This window comes from Hyposmocoma kahamanoa, unplaced genomic scaffold (genome assembly GCF_003589595.1).
Source record: "Hyposmocoma kahamanoa isolate Upper Pololo Valley unplaced genomic scaffold, ASM358959v1 64, whole genome shotgun sequence".
NCBI classification, from domain to species: Eukaryota; Metazoa; Arthropoda; class Insecta; order Lepidoptera; family Cosmopterigidae; genus Hyposmocoma; species Hyposmocoma kahamanoa.
In genome coordinates this window covers 15,155,665-15,180,069 of record NW_020653852.1, presented here as the reverse complement: position 1 = coordinate 15,180,069, position 24,405 = coordinate 15,155,665, and the positions used below count along the sequence as shown (strand labels likewise).

Genomic DNA, 24,405 nt, shown 5'->3' with positions numbered 1-24,405 from the left:
CTATATAAATGTGTTTATACTGTAATATAAAGTAGTAGTGTTCATTATGTTCCTGGTTCTTGACCGGATAGGAAGAAACTTTTTATCATTTAACAACAGCTTTAAAAAAAATCCGTTTTACTTGTTACTTGCGATTGTTGTAATATATTTTGATTCTACAATACGGCTTATAGAAATGGGTTTTAGTTATAAGCCTATGCCCATTGGTCAATTTTAAGGAGGTAAGTAACAGTAATTACAGAAACAAATGACTAAAGCTAAAAAGGATATTAATATTTCCCAAAAAAATAAATGCGCCCTAACTCTGTATATAATATATATAAATGACCATAAATTAAATTTTTAAAACCGTGATTGTTCAATTATATATTATGTTTACACGTGTTTCATACTAATAGGTTCACAATTAGTCATCATTTACATAATAGAATTAATCTTAGTAACATGAATGAATGATATATACAATGTATTTGAGTCTTGACCTTTCAATTCAAATTAGGCACAAGAACAAAAAGTTGCTTCTTAGTTTATTTTATATAAATAGAGCTGTAAGGTAAGAAACGGTTATAACTTTTGTTATATATTAACTTAAAAGAATCCAGCCCCCCTGTATTCCGCCTCGATAAAACTAATATATTCAGATTTAGCTGTCAAATTCGAGTGATAAATCAGCATTTTAAAATGTTATCACAATAGCGAACATGGCGAGCACCGTGACGTCACATTTTTTTGTCATCGCGAGTGCCGGCGACCAATGACTACAAAAGATTAACATAGTGCCAAACATGGCTGCAAGATCACAGCTGATTTTAAAACATTTGCTCTGTAATCATGTCAACGTATAAATTTTCGCGGCGATGATTAAACGACAAAGATATTATTATACGCAATTTTATATCGTTGTCCTTGTTCTTCAAAATGTGTAACAATAGTTCATTACCAAATAAGCAAACTTAGATTTATCAACTGAATTCAATATTGTCACGGGGAGATTTATCACATTAACTCTGTCATGCTACGGCCACAGATTAAATAAGAAAGAATATAATACAAATCATTCTTAGTAGCAGTAGAGCTGCATGTTAAAACGTTCGTTCAGAGACGTACTGCCGTACGTACGTACGTGCGACGTACTGCTGTAAATTATTTAATCAGAATCGTTAAGAACACCTTGGGACTCTCAGCCGATTGACGGATTCCTGGATTTCAGATGGAGGTATTATCTACTCTAGGCGAATCATTTGAAGAGTGGGCAAATATACTCTATCTATAAATTTTAATATGCTTCTAATCGCTAATCACGTCGATGTAAATTTTCTGATTAAATGTTAGTATTTCTTTAATGTTGCTGTTGTCCGTGACATTCGCTTCACAGAATACTTGTCTTTAAAAAAAAACATAAAAAATGCACTTTAAATTTTTGACTTGATAAATAATTTGGCGTAACAGAGTTATTTCAAATGCTAATGTACAATCATATTGAAGAGAATATACGTAAATATACATAGACATTAAACATAACGTATGCAATAATGTTGTTAGTTATGAACCTTATGATGCTAGCAATTAACGCGTTATAATTAACGGAGTGTTTTCGTTTTATGTTTTTTAAAATTCCAGTTAGGCTGAATAATCAGCTAAGATTTAAGGTATTTATGGAATTCAGCGTAAGATACAATTATCTAAAAAATACCACGAACAAAATTAAAAACAATATTAAAAACATTTTGTGAAATCACAAATTAAACGTAATTAATTATAAAAAAAATGGAGAAAAAAAATGAAAAGTAAATTTCTCTCAATTTTGTTTTATTTTTTTTTACGTGACAGGCAACTTCACCAAAATGACCTCATGCAGGTTGAGGTACCCTGGGGAAATACCGTGAATACCCAACCAGATACATACCAGAACCAATTTAGAAATGTTCATTTGACAAATTGGTCACATCGGTAATCGAATCCGGGGTCTCATCCACCTCACACAGTATTGTCATTTCTTCACTCAGCCGTGACCATGGGACCAGTAAAGGGATTGAAACGACGATTTGTTTGAAAAACAAATAAAGTCGATTTAGATCCAGAAAAAAAACATTCTTTCATTTCCCATCGCATATTTTATTGATGTTAAGTGACGAGACCAAGGCGCACGACCTACGTGCGCCTGGTGGAGAGGGACACGCCTGTCCATATCAATTTCAGTGCCGCTTACAGCTTTAAATCGCAAAGATGTAAGAGGAACTGCCACTGCGCCTGTCACCCTGAGACGTTAGTTGACAACTTAAGTGTGCAGCCATATAATCAATAAAATTAAAATTTTTGGTAAAAAAAATTAGTTCCATGTGCCTGTAATGTCAACAGTACCCTTACCCAAAACCAAAACACAGTAATGCTGACATTCACACACAGAAATTCCCTTGACGAACACTTTTGCAAGGAGCTCTACTGCTACTAAATTTATTTAGTACTTCTTTAAATACAATCTGTCTAGCTAAGCTGTATAAAAAAACTACTAGATCTACTAATAGACGAATAAGTTCAACGGCCTTTCTAATTATAAGTTAACATGTACGGGCGAGTCTCGTTAGTCGCTTCCCACAGTTGAGTAAATTCACAAACCGCACATGATGTGCAGGCGCATGGGCAACTTATCTCTATAATCTTACTACTGAACTTCGAAGTGAATAAAATTGATACGTGTTTCTGTCTGTACAGGTGATTTTTTTTCTCATAGAATAAGTGTGCGTTTGGCCTCCAACTCACCTGATGGAAAGTGACGATGAAGTTGACGATGGAGCATGTACACCTAAATAATGCCTATTTACTTTGAAAAGTCGACCTTGAAAAGGCCGGTATGGGTTTTTAGATAGACAATATTTTACTAACAGTAACATTTTCATATTTGAAAGTGTTAAACACGTTAAGAAATAGGAGACCTAACACGTCTCTAGCACTAGCACGCACTGCATCCAATTTGTACTCGTTCCAAATTCGAGACTAGATTTGTATAAATCTAGAAAACTCGCACCTACTTCGGCTGTCGCTTGGGCACTAAGTCCGATTAGAATCCAAGTAAATACGAATATCGCTTGTACACCTAAAGATGATGCCTGTAACATTTCGGACCGTCATTTTGGATGTTTCGACGTTGAATCGGACGTAGTTTTAAACGCTCTTAGTATGAAAATTACAGAACGCACTTTGACTTTGCCCAGGCACAAATAGCGTAAAGCGGCATAAATAAGCAAAAAAGTATTCATAAAACGAACTTTGCGTAAGTTTAAGCAAGAAATTACTTTAAAATTTATGTTTACTTCGTAATTTCTAGCTTAAACTTAGGCAAGTTCTTTTTGTATATATGAAAAACTTGCCTGGAATGCGAATTTTTCTCAGAATAGTTTTTCAAAGTTCGTTTTATAAGTCTCAGTGTTATAACCGTGCAATGTATAATAAACATACTTAAGTTTTCAAGTTTATTTTTTATTGTTGATTTTAATATTATCATATTATCCTTGGTGACAATATGAGAAAACCTTTAAATTAAAAAATATGTAGCTGTATACAGTACTTGGATATAAATGGCATAAGGCGAAAAGGACAACGTCGCGGGCGACGGCTAGTGCTGCGTAATAAGTTTGTTATCTGAAGTTTAATGAGGGAGCGCAACTTACATGTTACATAACAATAATGGCACAATGCTAAAAAGCATTTGCAAATTATTAAGACGTTTGTCCCCATTAACGAATAGGGTCACCTCACATACTCCCGTTGATGTCGTACAAAGTGATAACAGCTCTGAAACTTCGGAATTCTTAATAACAATAATGTGCCAGACAACCACACCAATAGCCTGGTCTCAAACTAGGGAGCTTCCCTGTACTTTGAGTACTGGAATAACTGAATTCACTCCGGGGCGCTACCCAGAACCAATTTAAAAAAATCTCATTTCCCAGATTGGTCTTACCAGGAATAGAACCCGGGACCATTCTCATCCAGCGCGCACAGTGCAAACCCTTGAGCCACCGAGTCGTTCTTGTATTTTTTTTTGTGTAACTTGCAATAGTTTACTACGATAGTGTATTTAGGAGATAGTTTCGTAATTGTACGATGTTTTACCACAGCGATATATACATATATATATATATGTATATATACATATATATATGTATATATATATATATATATATATATATATATATATATATATATATATATATATATATATATATATGATATATATATATATATATATATCACTAATAACTCCAGCAGTTTGCTGTAACTATTAATACAAAGATCGAATACAAAGAAAAATTCCTTCGAGTCGACAGGACTCGGAAATACCGTTCTCTAAGGTAATAGGTAAGGAGACGGTACACCCGGTGTTCTGCGACTGCGACCACGGGAATACCGTCTCCTTCCTTACCTATACCTAGGGGACGGTATCCCCGAGTCGTGTCGGCTCGAAAGAATTTTTCTTTGTGTTCGATCTTTGTATTAATAGTTATAGATATTTTTGCTTTAATTTAATAATAATAAATAAATTAAACTTATAATTTTTTTATTTTTCCGGTATTTCAGAGGATATTATTATTTTTTACTCAACACGAATGTATTACTTGAATTTTATTCAAATACCAATTCGAATTTCTAGGCGTTAACTACAATACTGTCTCTGCAACTTAATGAAGCTTTAATAAGTTGATGTAAGTAAATCCAACTGGGTGTTGCCGTGTCAACCAGTCCACCAAGCATGCAGATTAGATAGAAAAGTGGATAATCACCGGTGTGGCTCAAAAAGCTGATGACATCACTGGACTCGAAGTGTGTGTTGCATATAAATATGTGTTCACGTTCGAGCTATTCTACTCTTGGTCATAGTTTAAGAAAATACATGTTTTGAAACGATTTGCATTTCATTTCGAAGCTCAAAAGGAGCTTTTCATAATAATTTTCAATGTAAGTAAAGTAAACATTGAATAATGCAAATTTAATGAATGTGCGATCACGTATTAGGCAACAAGCAATTTGCAACACCATAAGTTATGTAGATACTGCATAGGTTAGTTTCTAGGGAAAGACTAGAGTACTTTGCAATATTTTATATTGTAATCTTGTTTAAAGACTGGCAAGATACACGCATTACGGAATTATTTTTATCTATTGATATCGACATGATTGGTGTGAGAGGTATTTATAAATATTTACATATAATAAACGTACTTGGAAGTTGAGTCTAAATAAATTGCCACTTACAATCAGTTTCGAAGTTAATTATTTACAAATGTAATCCGCTAATTATCGGAAAAAGAATGAGTAGAAGAATCTTTGATTACATTACTCAGTAACTGGGCTTTTTCGAAACAAATTTGGCTATTGGTTGTGTAAATAAATCTTTGGTGTAAATTTGCAACTAATGAATTATATCTTATTATTATTTTAAGCCGTCGTCGGTTTGATCTATCGCCTCACAAACAGAGGCCGTGGGTTCGAATCCAGAATTCAAAGAAAATTAAGAATCAAATCCATTTATTTGAAATTTACCATGAGTTTTTCGATAAAGGAAAACATCATGATTAAACCTGCACGTCGACGAATTTTCATGACGCTCGGAAAACGTGAGTAACGTAAACCCTCGCCTGAGAGGAGACCGCGCCCAACGGTGAGACGTGTAAACAGGTTAAAGGTTATGATGATAATGATCAATTTGTTCCTTTCTCAGCAGTTTTAGAAGGAGCAGTTAAGGTTCAGAAGAAGGGCGTTCGGGTTATGTGCGGTGCGCGGTTCGATGGCAGCGTTAAGCCGTTGTACAAAAAGCAAACAAACTGCCTTTGCCATGCATCTACATTAGAGATATCTATGTATTTGTCAACACTCATGCTTAATATTTTAAAACACGCGGTGAAGTTTTTCAACGCCAAACTAGAGCTAAAACAATGAATCTTTTATAGTTGGTATAAATGATTGGGTGCCATAATTTATGAGAATAACTATTTCGACATTATTGTGCATAATTAAGGCTATCAGCGCAACCCACATTTTTATTTACAATATTTAATAATATTAATAACGTACACACTCAACAAAGTCACGCACTAGGGTCACAATGTGTCGCGGGTGCCATGGACACACACATAGACAACTACAAATTACACCCAACTCACGAGAGAAATAAATGTAGGCCTTACAAATATTTCTCCCGGCCCGAGAATCGAACCTGGGACCTCTGCGTGGCAGTCCGGCATGGTTACCGTTCGGCCACTGAGGCAGTCACATTAGTAAATATTTCATATTAGGATACTGTTTTTCATGTATAAAAAATATGTATATATTTTTTGCATGCCTGTCTACAAGATGCCTTTTCACGTCTCGATTTCCCAATATTCGGTTTGTAGGTATATGAGGTCTTTGAAACCGACTTCTACGACATAAACATGCGTCATCATCAAAAGAAAGTGATCAAACCTTCAAAAAAACCAACGAAAGTCTATGTAAAAACACATCACGCCTCACTAATAGGTGTCCATGTTGAAGTGATGGATTCACACGAAATCAAGACATGTCACGATTTTGTCGCATCGAGCTGTCGCATACAAATTGCGCGTTAATTTGTTACCGTCTCCGTCCGTCTGTCGTTGATTTTGCAATGTTTTTGTGTAACAGTAACGTGCAAGATGGGAATTTGAAAATAACGAAGTTGAATTAAACTTTTTTCTTTTCTATTTTTATCATTGGGATTCTTTTGATTGCCATTTCAACGGAATAGAGACGCAGTACTAGTGCTACAACTTTGGATTATGTACTTGTGATAAAGAACATATTTTTTACTGTTGGTTTGTTGCTAGTTGCTAGACTAATTTACTTCAGTTATATCCATTGTATAATGTCCTACGGGATTCTCATGTGGGCTAAAGCGGCAGATGTACAAACCATATTTGTGTTGCAAAAGCTGGCGATTCGTTCTATTTACCGTTTAGGTTCTCGGATTTACTGCCTCGGTGGCCGAACGGTTACCATGCCGGACTGCCACGCAGAGGTCCCAGGTTCGTATCCCGGGTCGGGAGAAATATTTGTATGGCCTACATTTATTTCTCTCGTGAGTTTGGGTGTAATTTGTGGTTGTCTATGTGTATGTCCATGGCACCCGCGACACATGGTTTCCCTAGTGTGGGGCCATGTTGAGTGTGTGCGTTATTATTATTATTATTATTATATTTCTCTCCAAGAATAGTTTAAGGAGACTGGTATCATGAATGTGGTATCACAATACATCTACTCAAGTATTTTGTACGCCCGTAAACGAGTTCGTTTAACTAAGGCAAACGATTCTTTTTCGGGGAACTGTATACGTTTTTACATTAAGATTCCGGAGCATATTTACCATTTCCTAAGTTTAAAACTTACATTAAAAGTATTTTAATTGAAAAGTCATATTACAAAAATGTAGACTACGTGTTAGATAAAGTTGTAAGGAAAGACAACATGAGTCTAGATTCCACACAAATATGATTCAAAGTGAATTCTATATATAGCATTTAAGTTTATTTGAATGGCAATCCCTAGAGGTTCTTGCTGCTCGTTTTAGAGCGGTAGCTTAAAAAATGACGTTTTCAAGAGTAAAAATTTTACCTATGGAATAAATGATTATTTGACTTTGAAATTACAGACACATGGGATTTGTCAACTTATATCTCACGGTAACGAGTGCAATGGTAGTGCATTCAGATCTTTGCGATATAAAGCTCTACCAGTCCCGGGATCACACGATACTTGCAATTGGGTTCATTCAGATTCTGTCGTAACTATAAACTGACCCCGGGTTGGGATGCCGCAAATCCTTCTGAGCGGTACTACGACTGCTGTGGACAGGCTGTCGCTTTCCACCGTCCGTTCCGTCACTTAGTATAATAATAAAAAAATCACAATAATAAAAGACAGGAAAATATGGTTCATGCTAAGGCCTTCTATTCGATTTAGAAACATATAAAAAGCTAAAATGAAAAGAAAAAAATATTTTTTTTTTATAATATTAAGTGACGGGACGAACAAGTCATGAGCCTGATGGTAAGCTACTCGCCTGTCCATAACAGTTGCAGTGCCACTCAGAGCTTTAAATCGCAAAGATCTGGGGCACTGCCACTGCGCCCGTCACCCTGAAACATAAGTTGACAAATCCCATGTGCCTGTAATTTAACCAGCATACTAACCCTTCAAAACCAGAACACAGTAATGCTGACACTTCTGCTTAGCTGCAGAAATAGACAAGGTGGCAGTACTACCCTGGACGAACTCTTTTACAAGGAGCTCTACTGCTACTAAACTTCTGGAGAAATGGTCTGTATAAAAGCCAAAAAAATGTTCTTGGTTCGCTTCAATGAAGTTAGTTATTTCTTTAAACAACTACCCTAGATTAATAACATACTGCAAGTATTAATCAATGATCTGAGAACATAAGTGCTACATTAACTATGGTAAGTCACCCGGAACCTGACACGCTAGAAGTGTTTTATTTACAATGATGTGTTGAGTTTGTAGACTCTACAGTCTTTCAACTGTTCGTCTTCGTATCAATGCAATTTTCTGATCGAGGTGATGTAAAAAGTCTGAAGAGTAATCTCGTACGCTGCGTCATTCTCTCGATTTCGAACTTTTCTTTTATGATGCCAAGTCACGGGACGAACAAATCGTGCGGTTGGTGATAAGCGACACGCCTGTCCATAACAGTTGCAGTGCTACTCAGATCTTTAAATCATAAATATTTCATGGGCACTGCCACTGTGCCCGTCACCCTGAGATATAAGTTGACAAATCCCATGTACCTGTATTTCATAGTCACTGTTCAAAACTGGAACGCAGTAATGCAGAATATAACAATGTCGCATTTTCAATGTCTACTCTATTACTAAATATTAAATATTAAACAACATTACATGCGAGAACGTTTCTCTGGTCCCAAAGTAAGTAGCTTTTAAGGTTAATTTTTCTACACTGATCTGGCCGGGAATCGAACCTGGGACCTCAGAGATGGCGACACCATGAAAATCGGTATGCTAGCCACTCGACCACCGAGGTCGTCAAACTAATACGCGTTTTGTTCATATCGATTAGGTATATTTAAAATACAGCTATAAAAAATACTCAAAACGACTAAGCGTGCAACGCACCGACCTCTGCAGTCTCTAGTTGAGCATTGAGCGTCAACTTATTTTTTTCATCGACATCCGTCATTTTGTTTACAAATTTTTCTTCTTTGACAATTACCCTAACGCACTAGAAACGGACCTCTGGGCTCATGTAGGCGGAATGGAATCCTATTCATTGTTTAATTTTGTAGCAAATAACAAAACTAGAATTCAAATTCAACCTGAGTCGATTGTATTGACTTTGTCTTAAAATCTTAAATATTAACTATAAATGTTCTAATTGTGCGGAATAAGTGCGGAAACTAGTAATTGTTTTTATGACACATATTGTGAAAAACCTACTGATTTTCTATTTATTAAAAAGAGTACTCGTATGCTAGAAAGGCTACTATATAACATTCTTGTGATATGTACTTGTTTCTTTCTATTAATTGTTACCGTTTTGTCTAGTCACATTATTATAGTCAATGTAATATTTGTAATCACTTCCCAGTCTTTACTATTAACGTTTTCTATGAGAAAGAATGTTACTAAGCCAATAATACCTGACTAATGAGTACTTATGTGATACAATGCTGTCTAAATACTGTTACACAATCGTCTTATATGTGATGGGATTTAGAAATGATGATAGATGATGGATCTCAAAAACATTACAAAAGTGTCTTGGATTTTTTTTTATGACTAATAGACAAACATTTAACAATCTCACATGATAGCAAGTGAAGAAGTTGAGAATGGAGAATGCTTGCCTAAAAATTATTTAATTGCATACGCCTTGGAACAGTCGAGTGCAAATCAATTCGGGAACAGACCAGCAGAAAAAAAATTAGAAGCCGTAAAGCTCCTTGTGAAAGAGTTTGTCTAGGGAAGTACTGACACCTTACCTATCCTGCCGCCAAGCAGTAATGTGAGCATAACTGCGTTCCGGTTTTGAAGGGTAAGGGTCCTGGTGAAATTACAGGCACATGAGACTTGTGGCAGTGCTCCACAAATCTTTGCAATTTAAAACTCTGAGTGGTACTGCAACTGTTAAGGATGAGCATGTCGTTTGCCAGTAGATGCACGACTAATTCGTCCCGTCACATGATATCATAAAAAAAATTCGAGGAAAAAGTTTTTGGTTCCGAAGATCCGACTGACTAAGCACTTTTATATAGGTAAACATTATTGTCATTATCAACCAATTATAATATAATAGAAAAGCATTGCAACACCACAACACAAAGATACAAAAAGGAATTAGTAATACAATTTTTACAAGCTTTATGTTTAACGTAATTAAAAAAAAATTACTTTCAACTTTCAATGTCAATGAGATTTGTACTTCCCTGGACGAACTCTTTGACAAGGAGCTCTAATGCTACTAAAAATTTTTTGTAACTATTAGTTTCCTATAATATACTTTTTGTTACACCCTGTATAAGAGAGAAGAGCGGCCTATTAGGTGCTTACTACCGAAAAGTAACTACATTTTAAATTTCAATTCACGTCAATCACTCTGCAATAGAACAGTTTACGGATTTGTATAATTGCACTCCGTTACACGAAGCTACGGTTTTCCGTTACTTGGCAATATTACGGAGTTTACCGAATTCATCATAATGGGCGCCGGCGCGTGCGCACAATTTCGGTAATTACAGGAAACATCAAAAACTGACTTAATTTATATTAAAGTTATAGTTAGTAAGAGTGAGAATCGTAGTTTCATATAGCACATTCTTTAGTATTGCATATTTAGTTAGATGTTAGTTTACTTTGTTTTTATTTTGTGTTAATTTTTTCCGTTTCATTACATCCTCAATTTATAATATGCGTAATAATTAAAAACACGTTTTCGTGCAATAAAATTTTATGCATTGGTTACCAAAGATGTAGTAACAAATATCATGAGTTCATACAGAAATACCTCGTTTACACTTCTAATACGTATAATGCAACATATCACTTTACGCATAATTATATTATGGTAATTCTTACATAACCTTGTGCAAAATTATTATGCTTATTACAATAATTCGGAAAGTTGTTATATGTTTTAAATTTTTATTGAATTGATATTCAATTATTTTTTGAGAAATTACTCCACTAGTTTGTTATAATTATTAATACAAAGATAACTAAGTTTAGTTGGTATAGCGTCTGGCATGGTATGCTAGAAGACGTCGGTTCGAATCCGGCCGGATCGAAGGAATTTTTTCTAAGTATTCGATCTTTGTATTAATAATTGTCATATGTTTCTTATAATACATATAAACGAGTAAATGTTTTTTTTTAGTTTATTTAATGTATATTCTGTTTATGCATGTAAAATTTATGCAGGTGTGTATATAATATTCACTTTTAAACTTATTGTACAATAATCAATTCCGCAGCCTTTCTTTCTACACCACGGCTAGGTTTGGCTGGAAGAAATCTCTTCTAGAGATAGACTCACCTTCGTATATCCTTTGTAACTCGTGTTTAAAGAGTATTTTCTTTGTGTAATAAAGAATTATTATATATAATATTGCTATGTAAACAGATAAAAAGAAATCTTGTTAAAATAAATTGTCGAAAGCAGAAACATTTTTTCTTTAAATTATTTTAAAGACAAATAATGTATCATTATAAATTTCTATTTATTACAATGATTTAAATCTTATTATTTGAGTAGTGTCTGTTCAATTCAACCTTTTCGAGTAAACACCAAAGTACAGTTGGCAAAACGGTAGTCGATGACCAAGATAAAGGTGGGGATTGCAACACCTTCTTATTACCGTTATAGGAGGCAATGGTCTCTAAAGGCAACGCCTCCAACTTATCAAATAGAGTACTTATATCAAGTACAGAGGCATCGAATATTTCAATAATGAAAGGTTATTCTGTACATTAGATTGTTGAGAGATGTTCTACGATTGATACTCGTTGTAAATCGTTTGTACATCTAACCAGGTAAAGCTATCCAATAACTAACATGTAAATATAAATAAATAATATGCCTTAGACATCACATACGTTGTTTTGATCCGAAAGTAAGTAACTAAAGCACTTGTGTTATGGAAATCGGATGCAAGGACGGTACCACAAACACCCAGACCCGAAACAATATAGAAAAGTTAGTTTCTACATTGACCCGGCCGGGGATTGAACCCGGGATCTCAGAAACCCCATGAAAACCAGTGTGCAAACCACTTGACCACGGAGGTCGTAAAATATGTTTATACAGGTTGTCCCACGGCGATGCGACACGGAATTATAGTGTTTTAAATATTGTAGATAGGATATTTTGGTTCATAGAGACATTATTTTACTTATACTATGTTATAATTATTAATACAAAGACCCTCAGAAAAAATTCCTTAAATGGCGTCTGACACGGTAAGCTAGAAGACGTCGGTTCGTATCCGGCCGGATTGAAGGATTTTTTTCTGAGTGTTCGATCTTTGTATTAATAATTATAACAAACTAGTGAAGTAATTTCACAAAAAATGATTTAATATCGATTCAATAAAAATTTAATATACTGTGTCACTTAAAAATAATTAATCCTTGTAAATGACCCTTTCGATCGGCTCTACAAAAATACAAAATGGTTTTTTTCATATATTTTTTAGTCGATTTCTACATGAGACAAGCAACTTTTTGAAACACTTTGAATGCAATATTACTTACTTTTAAAAATAAAGTAGAGCCTCTAAACGAAAACGTTAGTATCAGTAGAACTCCTTGTGAAAGGGTTCGTCCAAGTAAGTGCTACCACGCTACCTATTTCTGCCGCCAAGCTGTAATGTGAGCAGTATTGCGTTCCTGTTTGGAAGTGTAAGGGTGCTGGTGAAATACCTTTTTGGCTCATTGCCTACTTGGGCAAGATAAAAAAATATCAACGATCACCACCACAAAAGATTATTGAAAACACGTATTTTTTATATCAACTTTTTTATCAAATGCGGTAGCACCCCTTGGACAGTATCAACGGCCCATAATAGCTTTCGAGAACCCTATCGAGCCCTTAGGACTCATTTGCACCCACTGCCTGGGAGGCGGTAGGGACCACTTTGGAAAACTATACTCAATATTATTTATTCTTATTGGTGGACACTGGTCTTGTGTGTCAAAGATTAACAAACTACAGTAAAACGCTAGTAACAGATAGCAATATGTGTATAATACTAAGTATATAGCCAATTATCTGCACCTATTGTCAAGAGCTCTCCTTTTTACACCAACGACTGTGGGAACACGGCCGGAACAATATTATCGGAACCATTCTCTACTTATGAACTTATAAAGACTGTGTCGAGATATCTTTATAAAATAATGTATATTCAAACACAGCGACTCCATATTTTTATAGATAATAATTATTAAAATAAAGATAGTAATATGAATAATTAAGCAGTAATGTCAGCATTACTGTGTTCCAGTTTTGAAGGGTAAGGGTGCTGGTGAAATTACAGGTACATGAAACTTGTCAATTTATGTCTCACAGTGACGGGTTCAGAGGCAGTGCCCCTCCGATCTTTGCGATTTAAAGCTCTGAGTAGTACTACAACTGTTATGGACTGGCGTGTAGCTTATTATAAGGTGCACGACTTGTTCGTCCCGTCACTTCATATTATTAAAATAATAATAATAAAAATATGTAGAAAGAACATTGGTGTAATAAAAACGATCAATCAATCAATATGTCTGTGTAATAATAGCGATTTCTATTTTTATATCAATAAATAAAGTCTGATTTTTAATCTGCTATGCAAACATATTAGTATCATAAAAAAGGGGAACGGGGGGGGTGACGTCATACGTAAGCAAAAAAGTCGATATATATTCCCCATTCGCGTATTAACTTGTGTTTTTTCTGCGTTTAAGTACTTTTGAATTAAAAACTGTAAAAAAATCGTACATTGTCCAGTGCCTCTACAACGAATTTACTTTGAGAGTTATCGCTAGCGACCGCGTAGATGTCTCAGGGTGACGGGCGCAGCGGCAGTGCCCCTAAGATCTTTGCGATTTAAGGCTTTGAGTGGCACTGCAACTGTTATGGATAAGCGTGTCGCTTACCACCAGTCGCATGATTTGTTCGTTCCGTACTTGGTATTATTTAAAAAAGGCTAATGTGTTGCCAAAAATTTTAATATCTTCGAATTATACATATTTCTCCAATTTTTCTGGGACTTTTCCGGAAAAATTTGCCACTATTTTAAAATTTTCAGAAAATTACCCAACAGTACCTATGTGTAACAATCGTGTAAAACTAAAAACTCGATATGTATTTTAAAGTTTTTCCGCAGAGAAATATAGAGCAACCTTCATTGCGGATGTAAAGGTTACAAAGGGTTACGTTTTCTCAGCGATTATGTCTCTTGGTTATAATTGAACTTTATGAATTACTTTTATAAATACAGTATCATGAACACGTCAACGACAATTTCTAATCGTAAGTGGCATAGAGTTGAAGTTATATTTGAAATGTTAAGCTTGACACGGTCTTGACCTTGCACTGTACATAATTTATTTATTTACTAGCTGGTTTTTTATCACATCAAGTGACGGGACGAATAAGTCGTGCGCCTGGTGGTAGGCTACACGCCTGTTCATAACAGTTACAGTGCCACTCAGAGCTTTAAATTGCAAAGATCTGAGGGGCACTGTCGCTGCGCCCGCCACCCTGAGATATAAGTTGACAAGCCCATGGGCCTGTTATTTCACCAGCACTCTTACCCTTCAAAACTGGAACACAGTCATGCTGACATTACTGTTTGGCAGCAGAAATAGGTAAGGTGGCAGTACTACCCTGGATGAACTCTTTCAAAAAGAGCTCTACTGCTACTACTATTGTGGTGCCCACGTCTTCGTCTGCGTAGAATGACTACTTAGATTAGCTACTGTACCATACTCATTTTCATAGTTTTATTGGTTCTCCATACAAATTGTCATCCCTTATTGCCTTGCCTCTGTGCTAGGTATACCCACGTATGAGGTTTTCAACGAGCTGCGCGTTGTGTACGACATGTTCTCTTGGGGCTGTCCAGATACTGCAGGGCATCTGGTATGTTTGCGAACGCACATATGGACTGTTTTTATGCGCTAATGCGTAATAAAATATGTCTGGCGAGCTCTTATAGCATACTGAGGACACTAGCCGAGAGACCGGACATTGCTTTACAAAGGCATTGGGTATCGGGTCTGAAAAATCCTCACGCCGAACGTGTTTCTTTTATCAATTAATTATTTGTGTGTCTGTTATTGTTACAATTTTAAATAATGTGTGTGTTTTATGTTATTACTAAAATAGATTTTATTTGTTGTTTCTTTTAAGTACGTACTACATACGAACTCTTTGTGGTCTGAAGAAATAAGATTTGACATTGAAATCCCCCCTTTAAGATTTATTTCTGTAACAAAAAGAAGCGTATGTTCTTCTCATAGGTTCTTTCTATCTCAATACCAAAATTCATCAATATTGGTCCAGCGATTTAGGCGGGAAAATGTAACAGAGTTACTTTCGTATAAATAATTTCGTATTTATATTATTAGTTTTGATTTTTTACTTGACATGCTACATCAAAATATGCTGTATAATAAACAAAATTTGGAAAAAACATTCAGGGAAGTACTGCCACATTGAATGTTTCTGCCGCCAAGCAGTAATGTCAGCATTACTGTGTTCCGATTTTGAAGGGTACAGGTACATGGGACTTGTCAAGTTATGTCTCAGGGTGATGGGAGCAGTGGCAGTGCGCCTCAGATCTTTGCGATTTAAAAAGCTGAGTGGCACTGCAATGTTATGTACAGCGTATAGCTTACCATCAGGCGCACGACTTGTTCGTCCCGTCACTTGGTATCATTAAAAAAAAATTACATAACTTATTTTTAATACCGCACCCGCTCCGCACTATGGAGACTCTGTGTCACTGGTGCTAAGGACACACATATAGACAATAATAAATGACGCCCAAACTCACGAAAGAAATAAATGTGAGGCCGTACAAATATTTCTCCTGGCCCGGGAATCGAACCCGGGACCTCTGCGTGTCACATGTTAACCAGTGGGCAACGGAGGTTCTTAACAGGATACAGGACCACTCGCTGCCGGGCATGGTTGCCGCCATGCTCGGTAGCGAGGAGTCCTCGGAGGCGGTGGCCTACTTTTGCGAAGAGGTTATGTCGCAAAAGGAGGCTGCGGAGCGGGTGGGCGAGGATGCGGCATACGCGCACCCGCTTCGGCGCAAACGTACGGGGAGAAGGCGAAGGCAGTTCGCTGCTCGCCTGATCCCTTAGTGATGCCAGCAGGCTCTTGACAGGGACTTCGGAGCCTGCATTGCACGGCCTCTCTCGTTTGGGGGACGGGTCGGAGTACAACTGATCTGTCCCTCCGTTGGCGTGAGAGCCCTGGCGCAAGCTATGGCGGCCAGGCGGCGTCGTGGTGAATGTGCACCGACCCCACAGCGCCGACTCAACCGGCGGTAGGTAAACCCGGGGGGGTTTTAGTGGGGTAGGCCCTCCAGTCTGGAGGGAGAGTCCCCACATAAGTCTCAGGGGTATCTATAAAGATTTCCCTCCCGTAAAAAAAGGCAGTTAACAGGAAGACACTTTTATTTATTATATATATTTTATATATAGTAATAACAATATTATATACATAATAATAATATTTATACCAGTGATCGGAAAAATCCGGATGCTTATTTACCTACAATTTAGAGCTCGCTAAATATGAAATGCGCTTTTGTATCGTAAAAATACCGCGACACCAGGATTGTCGAAAATATTCAGTAAAGTATATCATTGAAGGAAAATAAACGTTTAAATTGTTATTTGTAATTATATGTATAGGTAAATTATTTATTGTCAAATTTAAAAGTTGAAAATGTAAAAACATAAGAATTAAAAAAAAAATTGGGAAACTAACGTGACACTCAGACATAATCACTAAACACACGGATTACTCACGTATTAAGTCGCATTTTCGCTCGACATGTTTATGTTATGTTGTGATTGGTTTAGAGGGTAACATAGGTTATTCGAAAATGTATTTAAAATATGAAAATTGTAACAAGTCACACCATTCTGACATTCCGGGATTCAAAAAAAGAAAAAATAAAAAAGTATTTTTTAAGCCGCTTCTATACTTACATAGCGAATCACGGGAAACAGTGAACTTTGGATATAAAAGCATGCAAATTTCCGACCACTGGTAATAACCTGACCTTGAAAATTTTTACTGATTTTGAGTCACTAAAACGTTCCAATGTCATTCCCCACTTTACCATAATAAGATAAAGCTAGAATTTATTGAGCTGTTGACTGGTTTTGATTTAATTTGTAAACTTATTTATACTAAATTATTCTACACTATCTTATCGTAATTAAAATACTCAAATCAAATGTTAAGTTAATTGGAACAGAGAGCTGCATGTTAGTGATATAGCTATTTTAGAAAGAAAAATACCGTCATTTTACTCACTAAATATCATCCGTTGATGTATTTTTTTAAATTTGTCATTTCGAAATTGTATTTATTTATAGAAAAGTAGCATTTTATGACATTTTTTACAAGCTAAGTCTATACTTAGCTTGTAAAAAATATTATACGTTACACCTTTTAATATCTAATAATTATACTACTGTTTTTAAAATCAACTTTCCCTTGTATACTTTATTGAATTATTTTCTAATAATTTTGTGCTAAATAATATAAAATAGTATTCTAAGTTTGCATGGAAGAAATTGCTACGTAGCAATTACAGGACAAAAAAAATTTATCCAGCTAAATTACTTTTTCCGTGGAATATTGTAACTTACGCTCATTGGATTTGCGACCACTAAATTTCACTTCGAACGTAACCAACGAAAAAAACATCGCCATGAATTACAAGAAAAATACTTTTTTAGAAAAATACTGAAATTTTTACACACAAACTGAAACTGACTACAACTGCTAAAGACTTTTAAGCTTCCAAATATGGACTAATGTAAAGATAAGACCACGCAATATTTCTACATTTCTAAATTTTGTATAGAGTGAAACCTCCTCTTTCCAAATATAGTTTGTAGGGGCCCAAAATCCATAACGCGCTGTTAACTTAATTTTAAGCCGTTTACATACTGTATAAGATTATCGTAAATGTAATTTAATTTTTTTCTTATGTTGTATTATCGTGACAAAACTTTTTAAATTAATTATTATTTATCAAGTTTTTTTTTCGGATTTAAATTGCATATAGTTGTATATTTTTGAAACAAACTAGCGTTTCAAGGTTACAAGTCCCTCAGGGTCAGGGCTGACTGAGATGGTAGCCTGATATGTCCAATATTGAAGTGAACCATTATACTCTGAACTATATTGACATGTAATTTAATGACAACAATATTATGGTTAATGAATTGTTAATTTTGTAATTGTTGTGTATTTTTCTTATAATTTTCATTTTTGTTTGACGATCTCAATATAATTTCTTATAGTTTGATATGTAGGGCAATTTATACTGTAATGTTATAACTGAGAAATAAATGAATATGAATCTGAATCATTTGTTTTTTTTTGTGTAAGTACTCCACTAGTAAGTTTTTCTTTTTTTTTAAGAAATGTGAGTGTGTTTTTGACCTCCATGTTTGTTATAAACTCAAAGAAAAATTGCTTCGTTCTGGCTGGACTCTATATTCAATACGGCACAGAAGCCGTTAAAACCGAAAATAAAGACCTTCAGCGAACACATAAGAGACATTCGAAGTTCTGCTGACCCGTCCCGAAGCTCTGCTGGGAGATCGATTTTAAGTGAAGCGAAGTTAGGCGAAAATGTCGCTGATTCGAATCTAGCGAGACCGAGAAGAAATTTCTTGAATTTGTTCGATCTTTGTACTACATATATGTAATTGCAAAAGTTAAAATTAATAGTATTTCATGCAGTCGTTGCATAATGAGGGTTCTTAATGTCGAGGCCGTGAGACCTAAATAATACTTACGAGATTTTAAGACCTAAATATCACAATTTTATACCAATTTATTTTTAAACAATCCTTTAATTATACAAAGGTAAGATAAAGGCAAATTTATTTCAACATAAGTTAATCTAATACAATCCAAGTAAAACATTAAAATAATATGAAAATAAGCATTAAGAAAGGGACTTAAATTATACGATAGGAAGATTGTATGATTTAGGTTAAAATTTAGTTAAAACTATGTATATACATTTTAAGAATCTCATTAGAACCTAATGTGTAATTGCGACGCCCAAACTAAGTAAATGTATCTGTGTAATGATTGCATACATAAATTAAAATAATGAAACACAAACAGTATTTAAAGATTATTTCTTAACAATCTACGACATCAAACTCAAACTGAAAACTAAACAAACGCTACAAAACAAAAAACCAATGAGATAGAATAGAAAGAGAGGCAATAGAGCATTCGAGTAACGTCTTATTTGATATTTTGTATTGTTTTTAAATAATTATTTTTTGATAAATGGTTACGCTTCCCATTTAACAAATGTAAAATTTTGACATATTATTTAATAAAATAATTTGAAGTTTGATAATCTCACAAATATAAATATAACATAATAATGTTTAGGAACTCAGTGAAGCGTTTAAGGAGATTCTTTTAATTAGCAAGAATACGATGTACTTTTTTTGAAACGCATTATAGTCCCGTCTACAGAACTTTAATACTCTAATACTCATAAAAATATATAGAAATTTTCAGTTCAGTAGCGATTACCATAGACAATAGAATTTTGGTATAGAACTAAAAATAACGCCATTGTGATATGGTTTATGAAATTTCCAGATTATGGTACAGGATTAGGAAGAAAAAAATTATATTAACAAATTTTCCGATTAAAATAGCCTAAGACAATAGCAAGAAATTACATTGAGAAATTAAATAAAACTAATTAATAGTACATATAAACTATGCGAGTTTTATAATTATGTTAATGTTTGCTACTGTTGAAATAGTAACAATAAAAAAAATATTTCATTGCGTTAATCTAATGTTCACACCACTTAGACGCTTATCAGTCGCTTTCGTAAGTTAACTTAGATTGTTTAAACGAGCTTTTGTCAAATTGTAATTGCTATCACTTTCACCTATTAATGTTTCACTTTTTTATTATTATTATCTTTTTATGATCTTAAGTGTCATTATGTTTATATGAGAGGTTGTTATTTTACGTAACTACTACATTATATCCGTTCATTGTTTCCTTATTTTTGAATAACAGAAGATAGAAAATCGCTTACCTATAAAGGTTTCGAAGAAAACATAACAAAGTGTCAGGCGGTAGAACAAACCATCGTAAAGAAAATTCGTTTATAAATTACTGTCACACAGAGTCCACGTTAGCACTTTATTTAATTTTAAAGGCAGCATTTCAATTTGCAATGTCAAACAGCGCCGTAAACAAATGTTTTTAAATCACTAACTTAGATTGCAAAAAAAAAATGTCAATGAACTTTGCAAAATAATGTTGTGCACGATTGCGTCTCGTATTTATTCCGCTGTTTTTTTTGTCGCATGCGTCCCGGGACGCTTGCGGTAGCGGCCGCGTGCGCCGGATAAATGGCAAGCTTGCAGGTGCCACTCGCACGGCACACATGTATTGCACGGGAGATACCTGCTCCATTGAAACGAACTTGCGAAGCTGTTAATTACTGATTTTATTAAAATGCGACGCATGCTGTTTTTTTAATTATTTTGGGGTAGGTACTTAAGTCTCCGGCGTAAAAGAAAGTAGAACGGCTATTATCTTTAGTATTTGTTGATTTATGATATTTATTTATAAATTTTGAAGAAACAATTATTATTGTAGAATATTGTAGTTTGGGGTACACACAATAAACAATTATGAGTCCTAGTAAGGAGAAACTAATTTCAATATTTATCTTAAAACGTTTTAAATGTACGGAAAGGTCGATAATGACAATTTTCCATAACGATGTTGGCAGCCCAAGAAGTAAAGTTTTTAATAGTTTGCATGCTATTAACGTGAACCCTATATGGTTAAGTAACTGACCGTTACGTTTAGCACTTAGAAAAATAATTATAATAAGAATGTAGTAATATTTACAAAATTCTAATACTAAAGTACAAAAAAACTTTTTTTGACCACCCAGCCACCACCCAACCAGTTATGTCTAATATTACCACTGACTGACTTTACCACCTCAGTTAACCGTGACCATGGGACCTGCAAAGGGCCCGAAACGTTGGTTTGTTTGAAAAAACACATATTCGCGATTTAAATCCGGAAAAATAGTTTCATTTCCTACGTGTAACAATCGCGAAAACCTAAGAACTCGATAGTAATGTAATTTCACAAAAATAACTGAATATTATGATAGTAAACCATCATAATATTCATAACAATCAATATGGTAATAAAATTTTGAATATCATGAAATGTTTATGTACACTACCTGTTACTATGAACTGAGACTCGTGAACAGCTTCAAGATGCATTAAAATGTTGTTAAATGAACAGTGCAGCAATAAGCGTAAATTTCGCACATCCTACCTAACCTAATGATTCCCTTAAATGGTATACCGGTGATTTTACGCAGGAAATAACCCCAATGGAATAGTATTTTATTATTCCTATTATTATATTGATCCGAGATACTTTGTAGCACCATAACTTATTCAAAGTATGTATCCATCCAACTAGTGTAGTGTTAGTGTACGATTATATCAAACAGTGCCGTGGACACTGAACAAAAATATCACACGATAAAAGTGTATTCGCCTTAACATGTAATAAGAAATTATCCAGTTAGTGAACTGTTACTTTAATTTGTTTATTTATTAGATTAGGTGAAAGGTAAATTGCGTATTAGTCTTGCATTTGGCTAAATTCTAACGTACATTCTGTTTTCCTGATGCTTAATAAATAAATGAAAATACCAAGTGCCGGGACGATCAATATGACCGATCGCACGAGCGCACGAGAGCTTGAAGCTAAACGACACGTCTCTCCAATGCAGTGCCACTCAGAGCTTTAAATCGCAAAGATATGAGGGGCACTGCGACTACGCTCGTCGTCCTGAGACTTAAGTTAACAAGTACCTTGTGCCTGTAATTTCACTAGCACCTTCAAAACCGACACGTAATAATGCTGCCATTACTGCTTGGCAGCAGAAATAGGTAAGGTGGCAGTACTTCATTAAACGAATTTTTTCACAAATAGCTCTAGTGCTACTAAATCCCCATCATGTTGTTTCATCACTTCTGCCAAATATTTCTATATAATGTCATTATAGCACCTGTTATATCTTTATAATTTCATATTTGAATTTAATTTTGTAGAATTAGTTTGTATTGAATTTTAAATTATTGTTTAGCCTCCAATTTTGTTAATAAGAAATTCAATAGAGATGGTTTGCTCGGGGCCAGAATCGATTTTATTGTGATTGATGTGCGCCATTTGAATAATTTGTTTTAACCGACTCACTGTACACAAGGATTTATTCAATTATAACCTCAATAATTATTAGGTATTGTGAATAATTTTGGCCACCGGCAGTTTAAAGTAGATAATTCAAAACATAATAACCATCCTGTCCACTGTATTTTTATTCGTTAAATTTTATTTACGTATGTTAAGACAATTATTAAAAAAAAGTAATCTTAGACCTTTTTATTAGGTACCCATTATATTTTATAACTTCATACATCGATGTACTCTTGCACAGACAATAAACTGATATTCGATAGAGGTGATTGTCCATTGATATTCCTGCAATTTGTTCTACATAACCTAGAGGTCGGATTCACTGAATGCACTTATGTTAAAAAAAAAACCCGCGATTGAATCCACCGGGATTGATGAAATGAAAATTGATTACGTACAAAATGGAAATTTTTTTTGGATTTTTACAAAACGGAAATTTATTTCATTTATTTATGAGTTTGGGTGTAATTTGTGGCTGTCTCTGTGTGTGTCCATGGCACCCGAGACACGGGTTTCCCTAGTGCGGGGCTATGTTGAGTGTGTACGTTATTATTATTATTGTTATTATTATGTTTATCCACACTTTTTTTTTTTTTTAAAGTAATACACATTATAGTGAATAATACCTCCTTCTGAAATCCCGAAAGGATTAGAAATAATTAGATAAAGAGATTTTTATCAATTTTTTTTATTATTATTTTTTTAAATGCATTACTACAGTAATGTAATTGCTATTAGTTACATGTCAAAAATATAGAACAAAATACAATAGAATAGTTCAGGTATTTGAAAGGGAGGTATTATGCACTCTATGGGTAATACTTCTTAAAAGTTTAGGTATTAATAAATATAAATATATTTTGTCTATTTGCATAATTTGATATTGAAACAATTTTATAATTGAATTCTCCTATAAAGAACCAATTTTAAACTGTTATCCCTATTATTTTCCCCCATGCTTTATTTTTTAAATAATTTACTCCTTCAAATAATGGACAATAAATGATAATAACTAATTGCAGGTTTCTTACCATGGCATGAGTTTTTTATTTTACCGATATTCGGAACAGTTCCACGCTCCAATGGTCACGGGCTGACTGAGTTTTGAGTCAATTAGAGAATAACCACGACAGTCTTAAAATCTATAAGTCTACAATTTATTAAAAAAAAAACTTGGCAGCGGTGGGATTCGAACCCACGCCTCCGAAGAGACTGGTGCCTTAAACCAGCGCCTTAGACCGCTCGGCCACGCTACCATCTGCCTGTATAGCTGAAATATGCGTACCTACTGTTTCCCTTGTCGCACAGAGCTACATATTCTGTGGGTAGAATTATATATACGCTTAAATACGTACAGTGGCTTTTTAACATATAGATATAGAATGTAACAAAGATAATGAGAACAATTTCAGAAGAAAATGCGTTGCGAAAATATATTTTCGTTCTCTATACAATGAACACCAATTGGCCGCGCATTTGCGCATGCGCGACAGTTATTTATATTCACGAATTGTTAACATTGTTTTATTATAAAATTGTTCGTTACTTACTATAGAATAAAGATCATAATACTCTATACGCACTTTGTATACGTTTTTAAACAACTTCAAAAAAGGAGGTTCTCAATTGGACTATTTTTTTTGTGTATGTTACTCGATTACCTCCACTCGATTACTACCATTTGTGAACCAATTTTGATGATTCTTTTTTGTAAGAAAGGGTGTTGTACCTCAATAGTAGTCGAAGTCAAATTTGAAGAAAATATTCCACCTCTAAGGGTGGCAAACAAGATATAATAAATAATAAATAAAAAGGGTATGGCT

The 24,405-nt window shown here is 34.6% G+C and overlaps 1 protein-coding gene and 1 non-coding gene across 2 annotated transcripts in view; both read right to left on the bottom strand.

Moving 5' to 3' along the window:
- LOC113230894 overlaps window positions 1–20,620 on the bottom strand; it is a 133,905-nt gene extending 113,285 nt beyond the window's left edge. Inside the window, exon 1 of the mRNA XM_026465002.1 lies at window positions 20,376–20,620. The gene's annotated coding sequence lies outside the window, so the exon portion shown is untranslated. The remainder of the gene's footprint in view (window positions 1–20,375) is intronic.
- A 3,136-nt stretch (window positions 20,621–23,756) lies between these two features.
- On the bottom strand, window positions 23,757–23,838 carry Trnal-aag. Its single transcript has one exon. It is a non-coding gene; the product is annotated as a tRNA-Leu (tRNA).
- Between the last annotated feature and the right edge of the window lie 567 nt (window positions 23,839–24,405).